The sequence below is a fragment of the Oryctolagus cuniculus genome, chromosome 7, assembly GCF_051225735.1.
Source record: "Oryctolagus cuniculus isolate XC-2025 breed Fujian yellow rabbit chromosome 7, ASM5122573v1, whole genome shotgun sequence".
NCBI lineage: Eukaryota > Metazoa > Chordata > Mammalia > Lagomorpha > Leporidae > Oryctolagus > Oryctolagus cuniculus.
In genome coordinates, this window is record NC_142873.1 from 15452756 (window position 1) to 15473228 (window position 20473).

The 20473-nt window shown below is 54.9% G+C and overlaps 1 pseudogene; it reads right to left on the reverse strand.

Annotated features, from left to right (window-relative positions):
* Positions 1-1433: 1433 nt before the first annotated feature.
* On the reverse strand, positions 1434-20294 carry LOC149125309 (adenomatous polyposis coli protein 2 pseudogene; annotated as a pseudogene).
* Between the last annotated feature and the right edge of the window lie 179 nt (positions 20295-20473).

Consider the following 20473-nt stretch of genomic DNA (forward strand, 5'->3'; position numbering starts at 1 on the left):
GAGGGCCCTGGGGGCTGCCGCCCCCCTGGGGAACCCGGATGCGAACCCGCTTCAGAAAACAGAGCTGTGGACATGGAGGACCCCGTGCCAGGGCTCCGGAATGGGGACAGCGGTGCAGGGTCACTTGAGGGCCGCCTTCCGGAACCGGAGTCAGAGGAGAAGAGAGGGAACCGCGGACGCGGGGCGGACCCGCGCCGAGGGACAGGGTTCCAGGAGGACGGGCGCCGGCCCCAGGCTCAGGACGCCGCTCCTCAGGAGGAGGATGCGGGAGCCGCGCCCACAGCTCCCTGGAGGGCGGGAAGGGCCGGCCCCCTGGAGGAGGCCGCGGGGCTGCGGAGCCCGGGCGGCAGGGGGCGCTCTCCGGGACCACAGCCTCCTGCTGTTTGTAACTAAATGTGCTTCATTCTTACTGTGGTGTTTATTCACTGGAGAGAGAGACTTACAGAGAGGGGAGAGGCAGAGAGAAAGGTCTTCCATGCTCTGGTTCGCTCTCCAGATGGCCACTACAAGGGGTCTCCCAGGCAGGAGCAGGCCCCAAGCCCTCGGGCCATCTTGCATGGCTTCCCCAGCCCATTAGGAGAGAGCCAGAATGGAAGAGGCGCATCCGGGACAAGAACCAGCGCCCATGGGGGAAGCCGGCCCTGCAGCCAGAGGCTTAGCCCACCAGGACACAGCACAGGCCCAGACCACGGCGTTTCAGGTGCTGTGCAGAGAAACTGACTTGAAACTTACCAAACCCCAAGAGCTAGAATCCTGCTGTCTTTTCTCTTAGAGAGGGGAGGCCTTGCCTCCTGCGTGCGGGCTTGTGGTTTATAACTTTGTTGCAGGCAGAAGTCTCTGAGGGTTAAAGTGCAGTTAAGGAAGTGAGGTTAAGGTGGCTGCAGGTCATCTCGCACTGTCTTGGGCTGAGACTCTGGAGCTGGCACAGTCACACTAAGGAGAGGAGCCCAGGAGCTGCAGCGTGGGGGGACAGGCCGTGCACAGAAGGGCAGGGTTGGGGTGAAGGTGGCATAGCGGGTTAGAGGGGGACCCGTTCACACTTTGCGATTAAGGAGTGAGAACCAGATTTGGGCCGTGCATGCACAGTCAAAAGTTTAAAATTTTTTCCTTTTACAATAGATATACTATACCTATACATGACAGAATATTTGTATATATGGAATCTATATTTGTTTAATTTGAGCCATTCAATTGACAAAAGTGTACAGTTAGGTGTACAACCAGGAATTTGAATGCATAGCTCTTTTTTCCCGACACATTGTGAGTCCCCTTCTCCAAGTGGGAGGCACAGACTGTCCATGTTGCAGCTTTCTCACTTCCTGGCAAGGGTAGCCCAATCCCCAGTTTGTAAGAGAGCCAAGGTGGTGTGGGTGGGGGGGGGGGTGAGAGTTATCTTTACATTCATGGACAAAAACCGCTGTCAAACATTACGTTATTAAAATACATTTATTATCCCTGAAAAAAAAAGTATGATAGCCTTACTGTTGATTATTTGAAAAACAGCAAAATATCAAATCATCAAAATCATATCATTACAATTGATACCACAAATACTGAAACAAATACTCTATCACACAGCAATCCTTAAAAACATACAAATTAAATGAAAAATCTGGAGCCAGGGCCATGGCACAGTAAATTAATCCTCCACCTGTGATGCCGGTATACCATATGTGTGCTGGTTTGAGTCCCGGCTGCTTTTCTTCCAATCCAGCTCTCTGCTGTGGCCTGGGAAAGCAGAAGATGGTCCAAGTCCTTGGGCCCCTGCACCCACTTGGGAGACTGGGAAGAAGTTCCTCGCTCCTGGCTTCAGATCAGTGCAGCTCCCGCACTGTGGCCATTTGGGGAGTGAACCAACAGAAGGAAGATCTTTCTTTCTCTCTCTCCCTCTCACTGTTACTCTACCTCTCAAACAAATAAATAAATAAAATCTTAATCTTTAAAAAAAAGGAAATATACAATTTTTTAAAAATTAGTGAAAAATCTCTCTTTGTGTACCTCATTGTCACCCCCAATGGAATCAGCATTACTTTTCTGATTTTATTAATACATACCTAAATATACATTTCATGGGATTCATTTATAGAAATAAAGCCACAATATTTGGCTTAGTTATTTGACAATAAGGCAAAAAAGCTATTGCTATTGTCTGTGTGTATGCGTTGCTTCCAAACTCACGTTGAAAATTAGTCCTCCAGAGCAGACCCCAGGGACAGGAGGGAGTCAGACTGGGAGGAGGCCTTGCGGGGTCTGCCACGGCTGCCTGGTGCAGCCATGTGACCATGGAGTTGGTGCCCTCCTGGATGGCGGGCCACTCCATGCTGTCCAGGTCAGTGGCCTGGTCTGAGCTGGCAGCCTCCTGGCTGCAGTCCCGGGGTGCCTCTGCAGGGCCACTCGTCCTGCCCGGTAGCCCGTGCCTTGTGGCGTCGAGGACCAGAGGCCGGAGACCGGCGCCTGGGCATGGCTGAGCCTATGCAGTGGTGCAGGAGCGCCTCCTAAGAGCGCAGGCTGGGGGAGCTGCCGTGTCCACCTCCCCGGCGCGGGGCCTGGGGGACCACGGGCTCCCGGCCTCCCAGGTGGCTGGCCGGCCGCTCATAGGTTTCGGGCACGCTGAGAGAGCTGGCCGAGAAGCTCAGGGAGTAGCAAGGTGGGGTCTCGTTGGAGATCACCCGGGGCTGGACCCTGGGGTGCAGCTGGACCTGAGCGGCCGCCTTGGCTGGGGCAGGGGCCTCCTTCCCGCCCCACTTCAGAGCCCGCGGGATGGCAGATGGTCGCCGCAGGGGCAGCCCGGCTGAGGAGGGCGCCTCATCAGAGTCCTAGAAGCAGTACCCGGCGTCCTCGGTGGGCGTCCTGAGGCACAGGGACTGCTCCCCCCTTCACCCTAAGCCCAGTCCAAATGGGCACTTGGGAGCCGGACCAGGGGCAGCTCCAGACCGGCCCGGCTCCTGCCCGTGCCAGCTGGTGCCCCCGGCCTTGAGCCGGTTTTTCTGAGACCTGGCTAGATGGGGCCGCGAGGCCGGGGGCCTCCTGCCCGTCCAGCTGGCCTCGGGGCTGCTCCCTGGGTGGCCATTGCAGGGTCTCCTCGCTGAGGGACGCGGCGCTGGAGAAGCTGACCAGCGTGCCCTCTGCCGAGTCGGTTCAGGAGTCGTCCTCCAGGGCACCAGCTTGTAGACTGGGACAGGCAGTGCCCGGTGGCCGGGCACCAGTGCCGAGGCCACTTTGCGGAGTCACGCGGGCACTGCGGCCCCTAGGCACTCGCCCAGCAGCTCCAGCTCCTGGTCCGCGGCCATGTGGTTGCTGGAGCCTGCGGGCACCGGCCCCTCCTGGCATCCTGCAACTTCTCCCCAGCAGCGCCCGCTGCCACCGCCACCCCTGCCAGTGCCACGGTTGGGGCAGGCAGGCGGCAGCAGCCGCAGCTCCATGTACTGCTGCTAGGAGTGCTCGCGCGGGGCGAGTGTGCTGAGGCTGGAGGCGCAGAATTTCTCTTCCGGCTTCTCCATGATGAAGCCCTCTGGGCCACATGGTCTGCCCGGGGCTGTAGGCCAGCTCACTGGGGCTACCGTGCTGCTGCCCAGCCCACTGCAGGGGTCACTGGGGATGGAGCTGGCGATGGACAGGCTCTCCAAGTTGCCCAGGGAGCTCACAGAGCTGCAGTGGCTCAGCACCAGCGGTATCTCCTGCACACAATTCTTGGAAGAGCTGGATGGCGTGGCATGCTTCATGCCCAGGCCCCGGCCACGGCCCCGCAGTGGTGCCGGGATGGCCATGGACAGAGAGGAGGGCCCTCGCCACACCCCGCCCAGCTCTGCCTCTTTGGGGCCGGCCTCCTCTAGGCCCTCGAGGGAGGAGTCGCTGTCCACGTCTCCGGCCTCTCAGGGGCCCGGGCATCCGGCCAAGGACAGCGAGGACAGCAAGCTGCAGCAGGACAGTGAGAGGGGCCTCTCCTGCACCTCTGGGACCGCCAGCCAGCCCCCAGCTTCTTGGGCACCTGGCTCAGGCCCTCCGCTGGCAGCCAGGCCTGCTTCCAGGCCGCAGGGTGTGTGTGTGTGTGTGTGTGTGTGTGTGTGTGTCTTGGGGCCGCTGGGGGCCCCCGCGCCTGCCCTACCCTTGGCTTCCAGCAGCGGCACGTGCTGATAGGTTGGCGACAGCTTGATGGTGTGCACAGGGGCATCGGCGCTGGCGGCATCCCGGGTGGGCCTCTCGGCCTGGCTGCCCCGCAGGTCGAGGTCGAGCCAAGCTGGCTGCGGCTGCCCGCCCAGGAGCTCCTCGCGGTGCTCGGCCAGCGGGCAGGGTCGCATGTGCTCCCGCGGGCAGTAGCTGGTGCTGCCGCTGTTAAAGTTGTTGTTGGACAGGCTGGCGTGGGCCGCCTTGAGCCAGAGCAGGGCATGCGCCTGGCCCCCTACCTCCGGCCGGCCGCCCTCAGGGGCACGGCAGAAAGAGCAGGACTGCGCCCGGCCCTCCCTCGGTGCCTCCTGCCCGGGTCCCCGGAGCTGAGGCTGAAGCTGTCGTCAGAAGAGGTGTGCAAGGCCGAGATGTCCTCCACCAGATGGTCGATCCACGCCAGTGCCAGCTTGGCCTTGGCCTTGGCCGCCACGGCGGCCTCGCCGCCGGCCTCCTTCTCAGGCTCCAGGCCGCGGCGGGCTGGCTGGGCGCGGGCCAGCGCCTGGCCCTGCAGGAAGGGGCTGCCCAGGAAGAAGGACAGCATGGCCAGGCTGGCGGGCTCCGGGGTGGCGGCGGCCATGGACGGCACGTCGTCGTCGTCGTCGAAGCAGCCCAAGTCGGAGGCTTAGTCCCACGCCAGCCCGTCCAGGTGCCGCAGGGGCAGCAGCGGCTTCTTGGCGGCGGCCTCAGCGGCCTCGGGCAGGGCCTGCATCTCCAGGAGGCCGAGCGCCTGCGCCAGGTGCCAGGCGTCGAGCTCCGCCTCCAGCGCCCCTGCTTGCGCACGTAGAGGCTGGGCACGCAGGTGCCGGGGGACACGGCCATGGCAGTGCTTGGTGCTTGGCAGGCCGGTGGGCCAGCAGGTTGCGCAGGGAGGCGGCGCTGCCCACGGCGATCATCTTGTGCCTGGAATGCACCAGGTTGCGCAGCGTGCCCACGGCGCCCAGGTCCCACAGCAGCTCCTGGTCCCATGCGCTGCGGGCCCACAGGTTCCAGAGCATGCCGCACGCGTTGCTCACAATGGTCAGGCTGTGTGAGGTCTGGTGCTGCAGCAGCGTCTGCAGGCAGTTGTGGTCCTGGAGCACCTGCCTGGATGGGTGGAGGGTGGGAGCTGGGTCAGGTGTGGCTGAAACAGATGGCTCCACCCCGCCCTCTGGGATAGGGAGGCCAGAGCAGACGGCCCAGCCCCATGCTCCTGGGATTGGGTGGCAAGAGCAGTCGGCCACGCCATGCCCTCTGGGGATTGGGCAGCAGTTGTGGGCATTTGGGGGCGTGGACCAGCAGGTGGGAGGGGTGGTGTTGTGTCTGTGTTTCTCAAATAAATTTTAAATTAAAAAAAAAAAAAGGCCAGCGCCACAGCTCACTAGGCTAATCCTTTGCCTGCGGCGCCGGCACCCCGAGTTCTAGTCCTGGTTGGGGCGCCAGTTCTGTCCCAGTGGCTCCTCTTCCAGTCCAGCTCTCTGCTGTTGCCCAGGAGGGCAGTGGAGGATGGCCCCAGTGCTTGGGCCCTGTACCCGCATGGGAGACCAGGAGGAAGCACCTGGCTCCTGGCTTTGGATTGGCACAGTGTGCTGGCGATAGAGGCCATTTGGGGGGTGAACCAACGGAAGGAAGACCTTTCTGTCTCTCTCTCTCTCACTGTCTAAGTCTGTCAAATAAAGAAAAAGAAAAAAAAAAGAAAATTAGGCCTCAATGCTACATGGTATTTGAGGTGAGGGTCTTTGGGAGGTCATTAGGATTAGATGAGGTATGGGAGTGGGGTTCCTGGGTTTGCATTAGTGCCTTTATAAGAAAAGCAGGAGAGACCAAAGCTCATACACTTTCTCTGTCTCAACATGAGCTGCCCTGCACAACTTCAGGACTCTGCAGAGAGTTCCTTTCCAACCAGAAAGCTCCCATCAGATGCAGCCCCCAACTTTGGGCTTCCTAGTCTCCAAGAAATGGATTTCTTTTCTTAATAAATTATCCCATCTGTGGTATTGGGTTACAGAAACAGAAAACAGATGAAGACAGCCACCAGTTTCCTTAAAGCCTCAAAAGAACACCAGGGAGGGCAGTTTTCCCCATTGTCCAAAGATGACTTAGAACAATAATTCTGACTGAATTCTTCTCCCCTCTGCAGACTCACCTTCCTCGTGATGCTGGACACACTGGTGACCTGGGATGCTAGAGATGGTCACCCGGAGAGGCTGCTCATACTGGGCATGGTGACAAGGGTCATACTGGGACACTGGTCTCACTGCTCATGCCGGGGACGGTGACACTGGGGATCCAGAATCATTCCGGGGACACTGGTCATGAGGGGCTACTGCTCACACTGATGATGATACTGATAACACTTGGGGTTTGCATGAGTCAGAAATTTTTTGTAGTTTAGTCATCTGTGGGGAGCAATCCGGACTGGACTAAGTTACTCGAATTAAGACTTATTCTATGCATCTGCTCTCCCACAATATGGCGCTGGGAGAGAAGTAAACAGCTTCCGCACAGCTGCCTCCAGTTCAACCAATTAACTGTAGGACTTGCTCCTGATTGGAGAGCAGCGTACTCGGCGTGTGGGCAGCCGAGTTGGGATTGGCGGAGGAGGACTATAAAGGAGGAGAGAGACGGCATGCACCAGGAACATCTATGGGGAACATCTAAGGGAACCCGTGCAGCCCCCGAGAGACCCGGCCGGCGGTGTGCCGCTCCCCTGCGGAAGTGGGGAAAGCGGCCAGGGGGAACCGCCCTTCCACGGAGGTGGAAGGGATAGTAGCCAACCCGGGAAGAACCAGCAGCAAACCCGGGGAGGGCCGAGCAGACAAAAGAACAGCGCAGGGTCCTGTGTTGCTCCTCCACGAAGAGGGGGAGCGACATAATGGTGCCGTGACTCGGATAGGAAACTTAGGACGGATATGAAACTTAGGAGGGAAGAAACGGGAAGAACTAGGGAAAATATCGGAGAGAGAAACTAGCAAACAGCCTAGGGAAAAGCCGGACGAAAAAGGAGCCGGAAGAAGCTATTGAAAGCCTAGGCATAGACTCGAAACAGCCTAGGGAAAAGCCGGACGAAAAAGGAGCCGGAAGAAGCTATTGAAAGCCTAGGCATAGACTCAGATACGGACTACGGGGGGAAGCTGGGAGAAATCTCTAAGGTCGAAAGCGAAAGTGAAAGCTAGAACAAACAGACTCGGACGCGGACTGTGGGGAGAGGCCAGGAGAAATGAGGGAGGAATATCGTTGGAGGAAAGCTTGGGGAAACATACCGGGTAGAGAAAAATGTTAGGGAAATTGAAGCCGCGGGGGGCAGGCCAAGGCGGAAACGAAAGCCACTTTGGGGTTCTCAAGTTAGCCCGGGAATAGGGGGCGAAAAGTTGAAACTAGAAGCTGAAACGTGAGCCTGGTTGGGATCCGTCTGATTAGCCCGGGGAGCAAAGGACGGGAAGCCAAACCGTGGGGCGGAGACGTACGCTGGGTTGAATTCGCCAGGCTAGCCCGGGGAACTTGGATTGAATGCTAGTGGTGGAGACGCAAGCTACGCTGTGTTACTCGCGGAAGCCGCCGCGTGCAGAGAGAGCACGGGGCGTGAATAGATAGGGAACGCTGGCGTAGGCCGTGGTTCAGACGTGAAAGGGTTAAGCGTGGAGACCGCGGAGCGCGCGAAGCCGAGCCGCGCAAAGCCGGGAAGCTGCGCAGATGAGAGAGGCGCGCGGGCTGAAGCGGCGAGGTGCCGGGAAGCTGCGGGGATAAGAGAAACAGAAGTTTGGAAGTGAAGTAAAAGAGAAATGGGAATGCTGGAAGATAGAAGTGAAATGGGAGAGGTAGGAATGCCCGGAGATAGAGAAATAGAGAAAAATAAGGCCTCCCCTCAACATGCCAATTAGAAGGCTTGGATTCGGTCTGCCCGATTAGTGAGGCGATGAGCACCTGGGCGGCTAGCCGCAGGTCACCGAAGACAGGCACGAATTAACATCAGTAAAGCTTCCCCACAATGCAACAATTAGGAGGCTTGGATTCGGTCTGCCTGATTTAAGGCGGTAAGCACCAGCAAAGCTCGACCAGAGCATGCGCTGCAGGGCACCGAACACAGGCACGCATCAGCGCCTAGAAACCTCCTCACAACATGGCGAAGAGAGGACCCGGATTCGGTTTGCCTGATAGGACTTGTAAGAGCCTGTGGCAACTCTAGCAAGTAGAGCAGAGTGTGTGCTGCGGGACACCGAAGACAGGCGCGTATCAACGCTAAAAAATAAAAAGAAAGGGGGATCTGTGGGGAGCAATCCGGACTGGACTAAGTTACTCGAATTAAGACTTATTCTATGCATCTGCTCTCCCACAATATGGCGCTGGGAGAGAAGTAAACAGCTTCCGCACAGCTGCCTCCAGTTCAACCAATTAACTGTAGGACTTGCTCCTGATTGGAGAGCAGCGTACTCGGCGTGTGGGCAGCCGAGTTGGGATTGGCGGAGGAGGACTATAAAGGAGGAGAGAGACGGCATGCACCAGGAACATCTATGGGGAACATCTAAGGGAACCCGTGCAGCCCCCGAGAGACCCGGCCGGCGGTGTGCCGCTCCCCTGCGGAAGTGGGGAAAGCGGCCAGGGGGAACCGCCCTTCCACGGAGGTGGAAGGGATAGTAGCCAACCCGGGAAGAACCAGCAGCAAACCCGGGGAGGGCCGAGCAGACAAAAGAACAGCGCAGGGTCCTGTGTTGCTCCTCCACGAAGAGGGGGAGCGACAGTCATCCAATTCTGTGTTTTTCAGAAATGCATGTATTTTACCCTAATGTGAATACAGACCATTTTACTGGGCCGTCTTTTGATGCCGCATTCAACATCAAGTTCCTTGGCAGAAGACAGAATGTGGTTAATTTACAGGGCTACCTCTGGATGATAGAGACTCCAACTGTCAAGAGCATTTTGATTGTTAGTTTTGAGTCTCTAATGTCTTCAGATGTTGATGTATTTGCTCATTCTGTGCCTCTCTGACTTATGGACCACTTAGCTCTTTGCTCTCTACTAATTGATGATTGCAATGAAGCACTTGATCATGTTCATTACTACAAGTACTCAACAAGCTCATTGGTAGACTCACAAAAAAAGGAGAGTGTTTTTTTTTTCAAAAAAGTGAATATTCAAATCAAACTAGACTTTTCCTAATAATTTCTGAAGTGCATTTAAAACACATACCTCACAATTTCAGATTCATATATAAACATTTTCTAAAATATTTGTTTATTTTCATTTTATTTGAGAGAGAGATATGAATATATAGAGAGAAGCAGAGTGCTGCTGGTTCACTCCCCAAATGCTCATGACAGCCAGGGCTGGGTCAGGCCGAAGCCAGGAGTTTAGAACTCAATCCAAGTTCCCCACATGGGTGGCAGGGGCCCGAGTACTATCACCATCACCTGATGCCTCCCAGCATACACCTTATCAGGAAGCTGGATTGGAAGCAAAGGATCCAGGACCCGAATCAGGCATTCCTATATTGGATGCCTGTGTCCCAAGTGGCATCCCAGATGTTGTGCCATTTAACCTCACCTTTCCCCAGTAAATGAGTTCTTTGGGGACAGGTAGTTGCATTAGAGCTCATTCTTTCAAAACGTCTACATACTGAATAATTATTTACTGATTAATCACAAGCCTAGTGTGTTCTTACATTTTCTCTAACCATTCTGCTTCACTCTCCTATTACTATCTCAGATAACCAATAGCTACTTGAATGAAGAGACAAAGACTCACATCTGCAGGGCTGGCACTGTGGCACAGCAGGTTAATCCTCAATGCTGGCATCCCATATTGGAGCCCTGGTTCAAGTTCTCACTGCTACACTTCTGCTCTACTTCCCTGCCACTGGGCCCAGGTAAGCAGCAGCACTGACCAAAGTATTTGGGCCCCTGCTACCCATGTGGGAGACCTGGATGAGTTCCTGACTCTTAGCTTTGGCTTCAGCCTGGCCCAGCCCTGGCCACTGCAGCCATCTGGGGAGTGAACCATTGGGTGGAAGAGCTCTGTATCTCTCTCTCCCTCTCTCTTTCTAATTCTGCCTTACAAACAAATAAAATAAGTCTTAAAAAAACAGCTTTACTTGGGAAGTGTGGTTTCAGGAGATTTTTCAGGCTAAAGCAATGTGATGTTAAAATGCATGATGGGTCACAAGAATCTGATGGAGTAATCAGGATATTCAAGCTAGAAATAGTCTGACACATTGGTTCCACTATGCAAGGGTGAGAATAAAAATGTTCCGGCAAACTTAGGAAAGTCTGGTTGTTCTGTAGCTGTGGCAATAAAGATCCGTGTTCATTGTTTAAACCTCTCTAAATGATCGAGGACAATGCAGTTCTATGAATACACATTTGCCAAACTAAATTGTTGGTGTCAGCACTCACTTGTGAAAGTCAGCCCATCAGGGCAGACTCACCACCGAACTGTACCTCTGAGCACCAATAGCCAGCAGCACTCTTACCCGTGGAGCCACACTTAATGGTGATGCAAGCTCACTCCCCCTCTGAACATCCTTTAGTCCCTGAGCGCCACGCTGCCCCAAGCAGTCATGGACGATCAGCATTCTGCTATGCTCTGAGGGACTGTATCTGCAAGCAGAGTTTCCTCTTGTAATGCTAAGGCTTAACCACAGCTGTGTCTTTTTATCTCAGATCCTCAACAGTGGTCATTCTGGAGATTCTACTGAGACCATTCGCTGACTCACCATAGACTGCTTGGAACACAGGTGCATTGACTGGGCCCTAAACTCCAGTTGCCCAATGGATCTGCAGTCAGTAATTTGACTGGTAATTTGACTTCTGACTAGTTCCACTGGGCTCTTGATGCTCAGTGTATTTTACTATCTCAGAGTTTGTGACTGTCTTGGTCCTTATTATGTCACCAAGACAGAACACTTGAGACTAGATAATCATAAAGGGAAGAAGTTGGGGCCAGTGCTGTGGCAGAGCAGGTAAGGCAGCCGCTTGTAGTGCCGGCTTCTCATATGGGCATCAGTTCTAGTCTCAGCTGCTCCACTTCTGATTCAGCTCTCTACTATGGCCTAGGAAAGCAGCAGAAGATGGCCCAAGTCCTTGGGCCCCTGCACCCAGGTGGAAGACACGGAAGAAGCTCCTGGCTCCTGGCTTCGGTTCAGCACAGCTCTGACCATTGTGGCCATCTAGGGAGTGAGCCAGCGATTGAAGACCTTTCTCTCTCTCTCTCTCTATCTGCCTCTGCCTCTTTGTAACTCTTTCAAGTAAAGAAATAAAGTCTTAAAAAATAAAGGGAAGAAATTTATTAAGCTCATGGTTCTAGGGACTAGAAGTCTAAGATGCAGTTCTTTATGTATACAAAGTCTTAACGTGATAGGTTTTTGTCTCATGATTGTAAAGGGAGTAATTCTAGAAGGCATAGGTTAGATTGGCATCCAAGCCAATCCAAGCCAAGTCTGAGGGCTAATGAATTGAGGATCACTAGACCAGTGACAAATGTGTGTCAAAGCAATTGGTGGAATTCTGTATTAGAACCACACAGAACTCTTGTATGGGAAATCCTGACTGGTCACTTTGTGAAAGCAGGCCACTTAGTTCAGCCTGTTTTCCAGCTCAACTGATTGTTGCATTGGTTGGGGACCCTAAGGCACTGTGCACAAACACAAACTGTTGACTAACCAGAGTGACCTGTCGGTTTATCTGTGTGAAAGTCTCTTCTCCTTTAAGAAATAGCTAACTCTTTGCACTTTTCATGACGACTACCAGCAGTTTGTTTTACTTACTGAGAAATTTCTGACAAATGAAAATCAAAGTTAACTTATTTTAGAGAATCTCTCAAAAAATAGGAAGCAAACCCCAAGAGAGCTGGTTAAGCCACCACCTTTGATGCCAGAATCCACATGAGCCCGTTTGAGTCTTGTGCCTGAAAAAGTAGCAGAGAGTGGCCAAACTCCTTGGCCCTGCCACCTACATGAGAGACCCAGATGGCATTCCAGGCTCCAGGCTTCAGCTTGGCTGAGCCCTGGCCATTGCAGCCATTTGAGGAGTGAACCAGCAGATGGAAGATCTCTCCCTCTCTACCTCTGCCTTTCAAATAAATAAATAAATCTTGATATCTCAAAGACTTTGCAAGCTTCTGAACCCTACCCTCCTTGCATTTCTCTATCTTGTGTTATTTCTACTCAGCTTTATCTGACTATGTGAACTAATCTTCCTTTGGGGTTTCTCAGGAAGAATGCAATCGTCTCGCAAAATTGCCAAGCAAAAAATCAGGGGAATGGGGCAGACGTGTCTGCCAGCTCCTCAGTGCTCATGGTGTGTGGGCAGAGACAGCCACTGTAAGGCGAGGCTGTGTAACTGCAGAGACAATGGTCAGACACAGGACCTACCTCCCGGTGATGCGGATAAAGTGTCTGAGGAAGATCTGTGCAGGAGGCGACACTTGAGTAGCGACCAGATGGAAGATGAGCGGGAAGAGCATTCAGGTGGAGACTGGCTTGTGCAAAGGCCCTGAGGCAGCCCACACATAGCTGACCTGCCCCCACAACTCAGGCCCATCTTGGCTGCCCCTGAATGGGGGCACAGCTAGTGTAAGGCTGGGATGGGCATTATTTGAGCAGAGCTTTGAGTAAGGAAAGAGAGCTCCCAGCATTCCCTGTGCAGAAGAGGACTTTTTGTGGAGAGTGGGCAGATCCTGGTCCCTGTGTTAACCCAGAGCTCAGACCTCATTTGTTTTTGAAGCTGTCTTGGGTCATTTGTTTGAAAGACAGAGTGACAGAGAGAGAGAGAGAGAGAGAGAGAGAGAGAGAGAGAGAAAGAGAGAGAGAAGTCTTCCATCCCCTGGTTCACTCCCCAAGCGGCCCCATCGTACAGGGCTGAGCCAGGCCGAAGCCAGGAGCTTCTTCTGGGTCTCCCATGTGGGTGCAGGGCCCCAGCACTCAGGCCATCTTCCGCTGCTTTCCCAGCCATCTGCATGGGAAGTGGAGCAGCCGGGACTCGAACTGGTGTCCATGGTGCAAGTGGCAACCCATGCCAGCTCCAGGACAGGGAAGGCATGTTTTAGTCTTTTCTCCTTCTCCTTCTCCTTCTCCCCCTCTCCATCCTCCTCCCCCTCCCCTTCCCTCTCCCCCTGATTCAAGATTTTATTTATTTGAGAGGTACACTTACAATGAGAGGGAGAGAGATCTTCCATCTGCTGTACGGCCTCTGCATTACAAAATAAAGCCCTAGATATCCTCAAAAAGAAAAAAAAAAGAATTCATGTATGGTCTCAGGAGATGACCTGTATTACCTGTATTATCATTTCTAAATTGTAGCCTCAATTATTTTGTGATAAAAAATACAAACAGCAGAGAGGTGGTCAGCAGGGAGGTTAGTAGTACAAGGGGCTGTTGTGAAGTCTTGTTCTACATATCTCCAGCTCTCTCCAGAAAAGACAACCTGGGCAAAGCACCCAAATATCCATTGCCTTCACCAAGTCCAGCCTACATATTGCATGGGGCAATTGTACCCAGCATTAAGAGCTTCCAGATGACTCACTTTTTAAAAAGTTTTTTATTTATTTTGAAAGTCGGAGTTACAGAGAAAGAGGAGGAACAGAGATCTTCCATCCATGTGTTCACTCCTCAGATGGCTGCAACCACGAAGGCTGGGCCAGGGGAAAGCTGGGGGCTCATCCAGGTCTCCCACCTGAGGGACAGGGGCCAAACACTTGGGCATCTTCTGCTGCTCTTCCCATTATCAGGGAGCTGGACTGAAAGAGAGGCAACCATAAACAAACTGGCACTTAACATGGAATGCCAGCATTGCAGGTGGCAGGCTTACCCACTATGCCACCGTGGGGCCCCAGTACTCACTGTTTACATCTCATGATTAACAAGCACCTGATTCCACTGTGTTTGCAGGAAGGCAAGGGCGGGAATGAAGTAGTCACCAGGCTTTCACTGTGGATAGGATTGTTGGAAATGCTGGAAACAAGAGAAAACCACACGTCACACACTCAAGGTCAAGCAGAGGAGGGAGGGTAATAATCCAAAGAATGGATTCTAAAATAGACTAAAAAATAATAGAAGGACTAGAAACGGAGAGTATACTCATAGAGCCATGACAAGGATTCCGGTATAAGTAAATCTGGGAGAGAAATGAGCAAGTATAATCATGGACTTGGAAAAATGTTCTATTTGTGGCAGATGGTGTCTGAAGCTGGCTTTCAAGTATGCTTTGTATCTGAATGTGTGAAAATTATGCAGGAATCTGGTCATGAAGCACCAAGAGGGCCTAACTTAAGGTGTTTCTGTTGTATTCTGAAAGATGTGAGGGACACCTGTAGGGTTTTACTTTCTTAAGTGGCATTGTTACATTATAGAATGTGCTTAAACAGAAACTAAATGAACAAAACTAAGTTTTTTTGGTTTTTTGTTTGTTTGCTTGTTTTTGCGTTTCTTCCTTTATTTAAAAAAACCATCCGGGGGCGCACGAGCGGCCTCCCATGGCAGGGGTCGTGGGGCGAGGCAGGGGTAGGGGCTCGGCTATGTACAGGTGGACGTAGCCCTGGGTCTGGCCACAGCCTCGGCCCCGCCCCAGGCCCCTGGTCAAAGGCACCGCCCTGGGCATGGGCTGGGCGGCCATGACCACGGCCACAGTGGCCACAGCCAGCCTCCACCTGGGGGCTCTGGGTGACCAAAGGCACCCCACCTGGAGGAGCCCCACACTAGGTGTAGAAGACCTTGTGGCTCGGGGGGCCGAGGCCCACCTGCCTACCCCAGGCGGGGTCCCTGTGGCCGGCACCGCTAGGTGTAGAAGATGACCTCTGGGCCCAGGGGGCTTGGGGGCCCCGTGCTAGGTGTAGATGACCTCGGGGCCCAGGGGGCTCTGGGGACCAAGGCTGCCTCCCCACCCCATGGGGCCCCGCTAGGTGTAGATGACCTCGGGGATCTGGCCATCCTCCACCGAGGTGCCACAAAACTAAGTTTTATATCTGCAAATGCACAGGAGTTTTTTCAGTCTGGAGGCTGGGGTTCAAGGCCAAGGCTCCAGTGGACTCTGAGGAGGGGGCAGCCATGTCCTCTCCCCCATGAGTCCCACCACTTATCACCTCCCAGTCCCACCCCCTGGGGGGTGAGGGCTTCAACCTGACACTTGGTGGTAGCCCAGTGCCTCCCCTGCCAGATGAGCCAAGGGTACTGTTGCCCCCTGGGGTGGGAGGGGCCAGGCAGGTCGGGTGTCTGCACCCCAGCAGCCAAGCTCTGATGGCCTCCCAGGGGTGGACAGGGCAGGGCACCAGGGTGGGGAGAACAAGGGCAGAGGCACGGCTGCCCAGCCCCTCGACACCTGCCCTCACCTCACTGCCTGGGCACTGACCAGAACCTGGCCCCATCCCTGGCTCCTCACACAGTTAGGCTATCTTTGTGGAGCCCACGAGCACACAGTGGACACAGAAGGATGACAGTGGACACTGGAGGAAAAACTTGGTGAAAACGGTGCCCCAGGAAACTTCGCCAAGTGGGAGCTTCTGAGTGGGGAGGCAGAGAGGAGAGAGGCACTGGAGCTCCCCCCTCCACTGTGGACTCCCAGTCCCCTCATCCTCATGGTCGGAGGCACTGTCCCTGTAGCCCCTGTCCTTGTGGTCAGAGCCCAGCAGGTGCCAAGAGGGCCCAAAGGGGATGAGGGTGGGGCTGCTGACCCCTAGGGCCACTTCTGCTGCTTGGGGTGGGACAGGTGCCTACCAGGAGCTGAGGGGTGGGGGCGCTGTGGCTCATGCCCAAGGGAGGAGCAGGCAGAGACTGGGGCAGGTGGCCCGGGAGGGGGTTTGGGGTCTGGTCTGCCAGCACCTCTCATGCATGCTGCAGCAGACAGGGCAGAGACAGGGCACGGCTGGGCTCCCCCGCATGCCTGGGAGGGAGCAAGAGCCTGCCTGGAAGGTTAGTCCCCAGCTGTCTCCAGCTCCAGGAAAGTACCAAGCGGGGTCCCCTCAGGATTTTCAGGCTCACTGGGCTTTTTTTGGTCTTTGCGCCATTTCCCACTGGCTTTCTGAAGGGTGCGCCTATCTGGCTCTAGGGTCAGGGTCTCTCCCTCTGTGGGTCTCTCTAAATGTCAGTGCTTCATGGGGAAATCCACCAGGCACAGATCCTTTCCTGCTCAGGGGGCTCTGACATCCCAGATGGGGCCCTGGCCCATCGCTGGTCCATCTCTCGGTGGCTTCCTCCTGGCAGGTCTCACGTTCCGAGGAGGGGGCTCACTGCATCCATTCTCCCAGGCTGCTGGGTTGGGATTCCCTCCTCCTGCAAGTCAGTCCTGGCGCCCACCCCTCTCTCTCAGCACTGGCCTTCTTTCCGGCTGTCACTGTGACCGTGTCCTCTGAGTTCCATTCTGGTTCCCAAAGCTCAGGGTCCACAGCCGTGGTTCCCTGGGTGCTGCCCCTGGCTGCCGTGTCTTCCCCGTGTCCCCGGGGTCTCCTCTCTGCTCCTTGGCCGCCCAGTACCCATCTCCTTTCACAGAGGGGAAACCGGCGTGGAGAGGACAAGTGACTCGGCTGAGTCCGCTCGTTGGACTGGGCCCCCTCCCACTTGTGCACCGGGGTGGGTATCCAGGGAGTGGGCCTGGGTGAGAACATGGATCCCCACAAGTCAGGGCGTGTGTGGCACAGTGGCAGACACAGAAACCTCATAAAGAAACCAACGAACCCGAAAGCCCTCTGTGCACACAGGCCTAGCTGGTGTGAGGGGGTCTCTCACCTGACGGCCTGAACCACAGCCCCTTATGTTGAATGGCAGCTGTTTCTGCAGAGGTACAGAAACTCACTGCAAAAGCAGGCAAATCAAGTCCTGACCTGGCTGTGCCCCAGCAGACATGACTAATCGATGCCAGCACTTACTCCCATGGCTCACATCCCTGAGCCACTCTCAACACACTGTCCTGGCAGCCTCCACCAAGACAGCGGAAAGGAGCCCCCTGGCCCACACCCCGTGGTGGGACGGGATGGGGGCGGCTCCCTGGGGGATTCCTTTTGGCTGGAGAGGACCCTGGTGCCACTGGTTCAAGTCCCGGCTGCTCCACTTCTGATCCTGCTCCCTGTTGATGGCCTGGGTAAAGCAGTGCATGATAGCCCAAGCGCTTGGGCCCCTGCACCCATGTGGGAGAATCGGATGGAGCTCCTGGCTCCTGGCTCCAGCCTGGCCCAGCCTGCATCCCCATTTGGGGAATGAACCAGTGGATGCCACGAGGCCGTGAGAGGACAGGGACCCCGGAGGTGGGCATGCGGCGCAGCAGTGAGTACACAGCAGGGGTGCCTGTATCCATGTGCTCGTATGTAACACGTAACAGTCCCAGCTCTGCTCCGGGTCCCAGCTCCCTGGGAGGCAGCAGGCGATGGCTCAAGTACTCAAGTGCCCGGCCCATGGGGGAGCCCTGGGGGAAGTCCTGGGGTCCTGGCATTGTGCTTGGCCCATGGGGGAGACCTGGGGGAGTCCTGGGGTCCTGGCATTGTGCTTGGCCCATAGGGGAGCCCTGGGGGAATCCTGGGGTCCTGGAGTTGCTGTCGTAGGCGTTTTCTGAGTGACCCTGCAGATGGAAGATCTCTCTCTGTGTCCATCTTTGGTTTTCTCTCTGCCCTTCCCACAAAATGATAACACATAAATGCATAAATTTCCCCCTCTGTCCCCACCAGGGTGTCACGCTGTGGGTGTGCTGATAGCCAGGGCTCAGGGTAGCAGGGCGGGGGTCACGGCTACCTCTCCGGAGGACTGGTGCTGGGCTCCCGAGTCGCTGAGTTTCCAGGGTGGGGTGATTCTACAGGGGGGTGAGCCTGGCCCCTCCCAGGTCTCTGCTGCATCTCCCCCTGGGCTCACACACCCCCTTCACGAAGGGACACTGTCAGGCCAGCTGTGACAGCTAGGCTGGCGGGAGACTGGCATTGTGGCTTAGCTGCGTATGCACTGTGCTCCTCGGGCACAGGCTTGGTTGGCTGCCGGCTCCCTCTTGCCCAGGGCTACAGGGGGCCAAGGGTTCCTCCTTCGGCTTTGCACATCTTTAAAATTGAAGCTGACCGCAAGCAACACGCAACTGGCGTTTAAAGTGCTGCATCCGGCGATCTTTATCTTTCTGCTGGAATCGCGTTACTTTTACATTGAATGTAGTCGCTCTTACTTTTGGATTTGAATTTGCTATCACCCATTTTTCTTTCTTTTGGACCATTGCTCTCCTGATTTCCCTCCTTCCTGATTTCCCTCCTGTAATTCCCTATGTCTCTGCTACCTTGTTGTGTAGATGTTTGGATTAGAATCACACAATATCACATAATGTATCTATTGATCTTTCCTTAAACAGTGAAGACACACATCTGTGATTTATTCTCAGAGTCCTTTCTCTCTGACCTGTGTGCACCTGTGAGATGTCGTTCAGGCTGTGTGGTCAGGTCCCAGTGAGTGTGTGTGCACACATGTGTGTGCATGTCTGTGTGTGCGCATGTGCGGTCAGGTTCCTGGGCGCTCACTCAGCTGGCTGCCCCTTCTGTGCACCATCTCCTGAGTTTCTCTGTGTGCATTCACATGTGTGAGTCATGTGTGTGCACACGTATGTGTGTATATGCACTCGTGTGTGCACACTGCCTCCTCTTGGGTTTTATCTGCCTGCACCTGCTTTCCAGGCCTTCATAGACAGGCTTTATTGAGATACAGTCAGGGCTCTGCATGTGCAGTCAGGGAGTCTTGGGGCAGCTGCAGGGTTGCACCGCAGTCAGGCCCTGGGATTTCAGGACATTCCCGCCTCCAGGGTCTGGGCTCTGCAGTGATGGAGCATAGGACCTGCCCTTTTGTGCCAGGCTTCCTTCCTGAGGTCCCCCATGCCTGGGGCCACCCGTCCCCCACGCCTGGCTCTCGGGGCTTCTCAGCGCAGCCCCCATCTTTCTTGCCTGGGGCTGCATCTGGGGCCCAGCTGGGTGACCCACACAAGCTCCTCCTCTTCCGTCCTTCATTCATCAGCCTCATGGACACCTGTCACACAAGACCACACTGCAGGTTCCCGGGATGTTAAAAAAAATCTTAAAAAATAACTTATTTATTTGAAAGGAAGAGTTACAAACAGAGAGAAAAATCATCTATCAACTGATTCACTCCCAAATGACCAAAATGGCCCAGGCTGAGCCCAGAATTCTGTCTAAGTCTCCCACAGGGATGCAGGGGCCCAAGCACTTGGGCCGTCCTCCACTGCTTTCCCAGGTGCATTAGCAGGGAGCTGGATCAGAAGTGGAGCAGCTGGGACTCAAACTGGTGCCTGTATGGGCAGCTGGCATCACAGGTGGGGGCTTTAACCCCCCTGTCAGCCCCAGTTTTAAGTTTTCTGAGGAGCTCCCCATGGCTTCCTACAGTGGCCACCTAGCTAATAACTGGCTCATGCCTGGTTCATGTATGGCCCATGCCTGGTTCACACCTGACTCACAGATAGATCAAGTGTGGCTCATGTGTGGCTCATGCCTGGTTCATGCTTGGTTCACACCTGGCTCACGTGTGTCTCATGAGCACAGCAGTCTGCAGGGGTTCCCTTCCCTCGACATCCTCCCCAGCTCTGGCTTTTGTCTTTTTGATCACAGCCAATCTAACAGGAGTGAGGGGCAGTTCATGTGGTTTTGATTTGTTTCCTTGATGAGTGACAGTGAGCATTTTCCAGCATCTATTGGGGCATGCACTGTGACATAGCAGGTAAAGGCTCTGCCTACCATACTAGCATCCCATATGGATGTTGGTTCTAATCTCCCCTGCTCCACTTCTGATCCAGCTCCCTGCTGTGGCCTGGGAGAGCAGTAGAAGATGGCCCACTGCTTGGGCCACTGCACCCACATGAGAGACCTGGAAGAAGCTCTTGGTTCCTGGCTTCGGATTGGCACAGCTCCAGCTGTTGCAGCCATCTGGGGAGTGAACCAGCAGATGGAAGATTCTGTCTGTATAACTCTGCCTCTCAAATAGATAAATAAATCTTAAAATAGTGAAGTATCTAGTGGGCACTGGTGTGGCTTTTAAGACATGTCTCCGTGGGTTTCTGGCCTGCTTTTAGACAATTTGTTTTCTTGGTCCCGCTTTGAGCCCTGTTTGTAGCGCGTCCCTGACTGCACGGGCGTCTGTCCAGCCCCTCACACTCTTCCTCCAGGTCCATGTCCAGCCCCTCGCACTCTTCCTCCTGGTCCATGTCTGCCCCCCCCGCTCTTCCTCCCAGTCCGTGTCCAGCCCCTCACACTTTTCCTCCTGGTCTGTGTCCGGCCCCTCATGCTCTTCCTCCTGACCCCATTGTCCAGTTTTTCCATTCGTTGCCTGTGTTTTGGGGTCCTATGTCCTGGAGCTCCCATTTACCTGGAGGTGGTTCCTGTG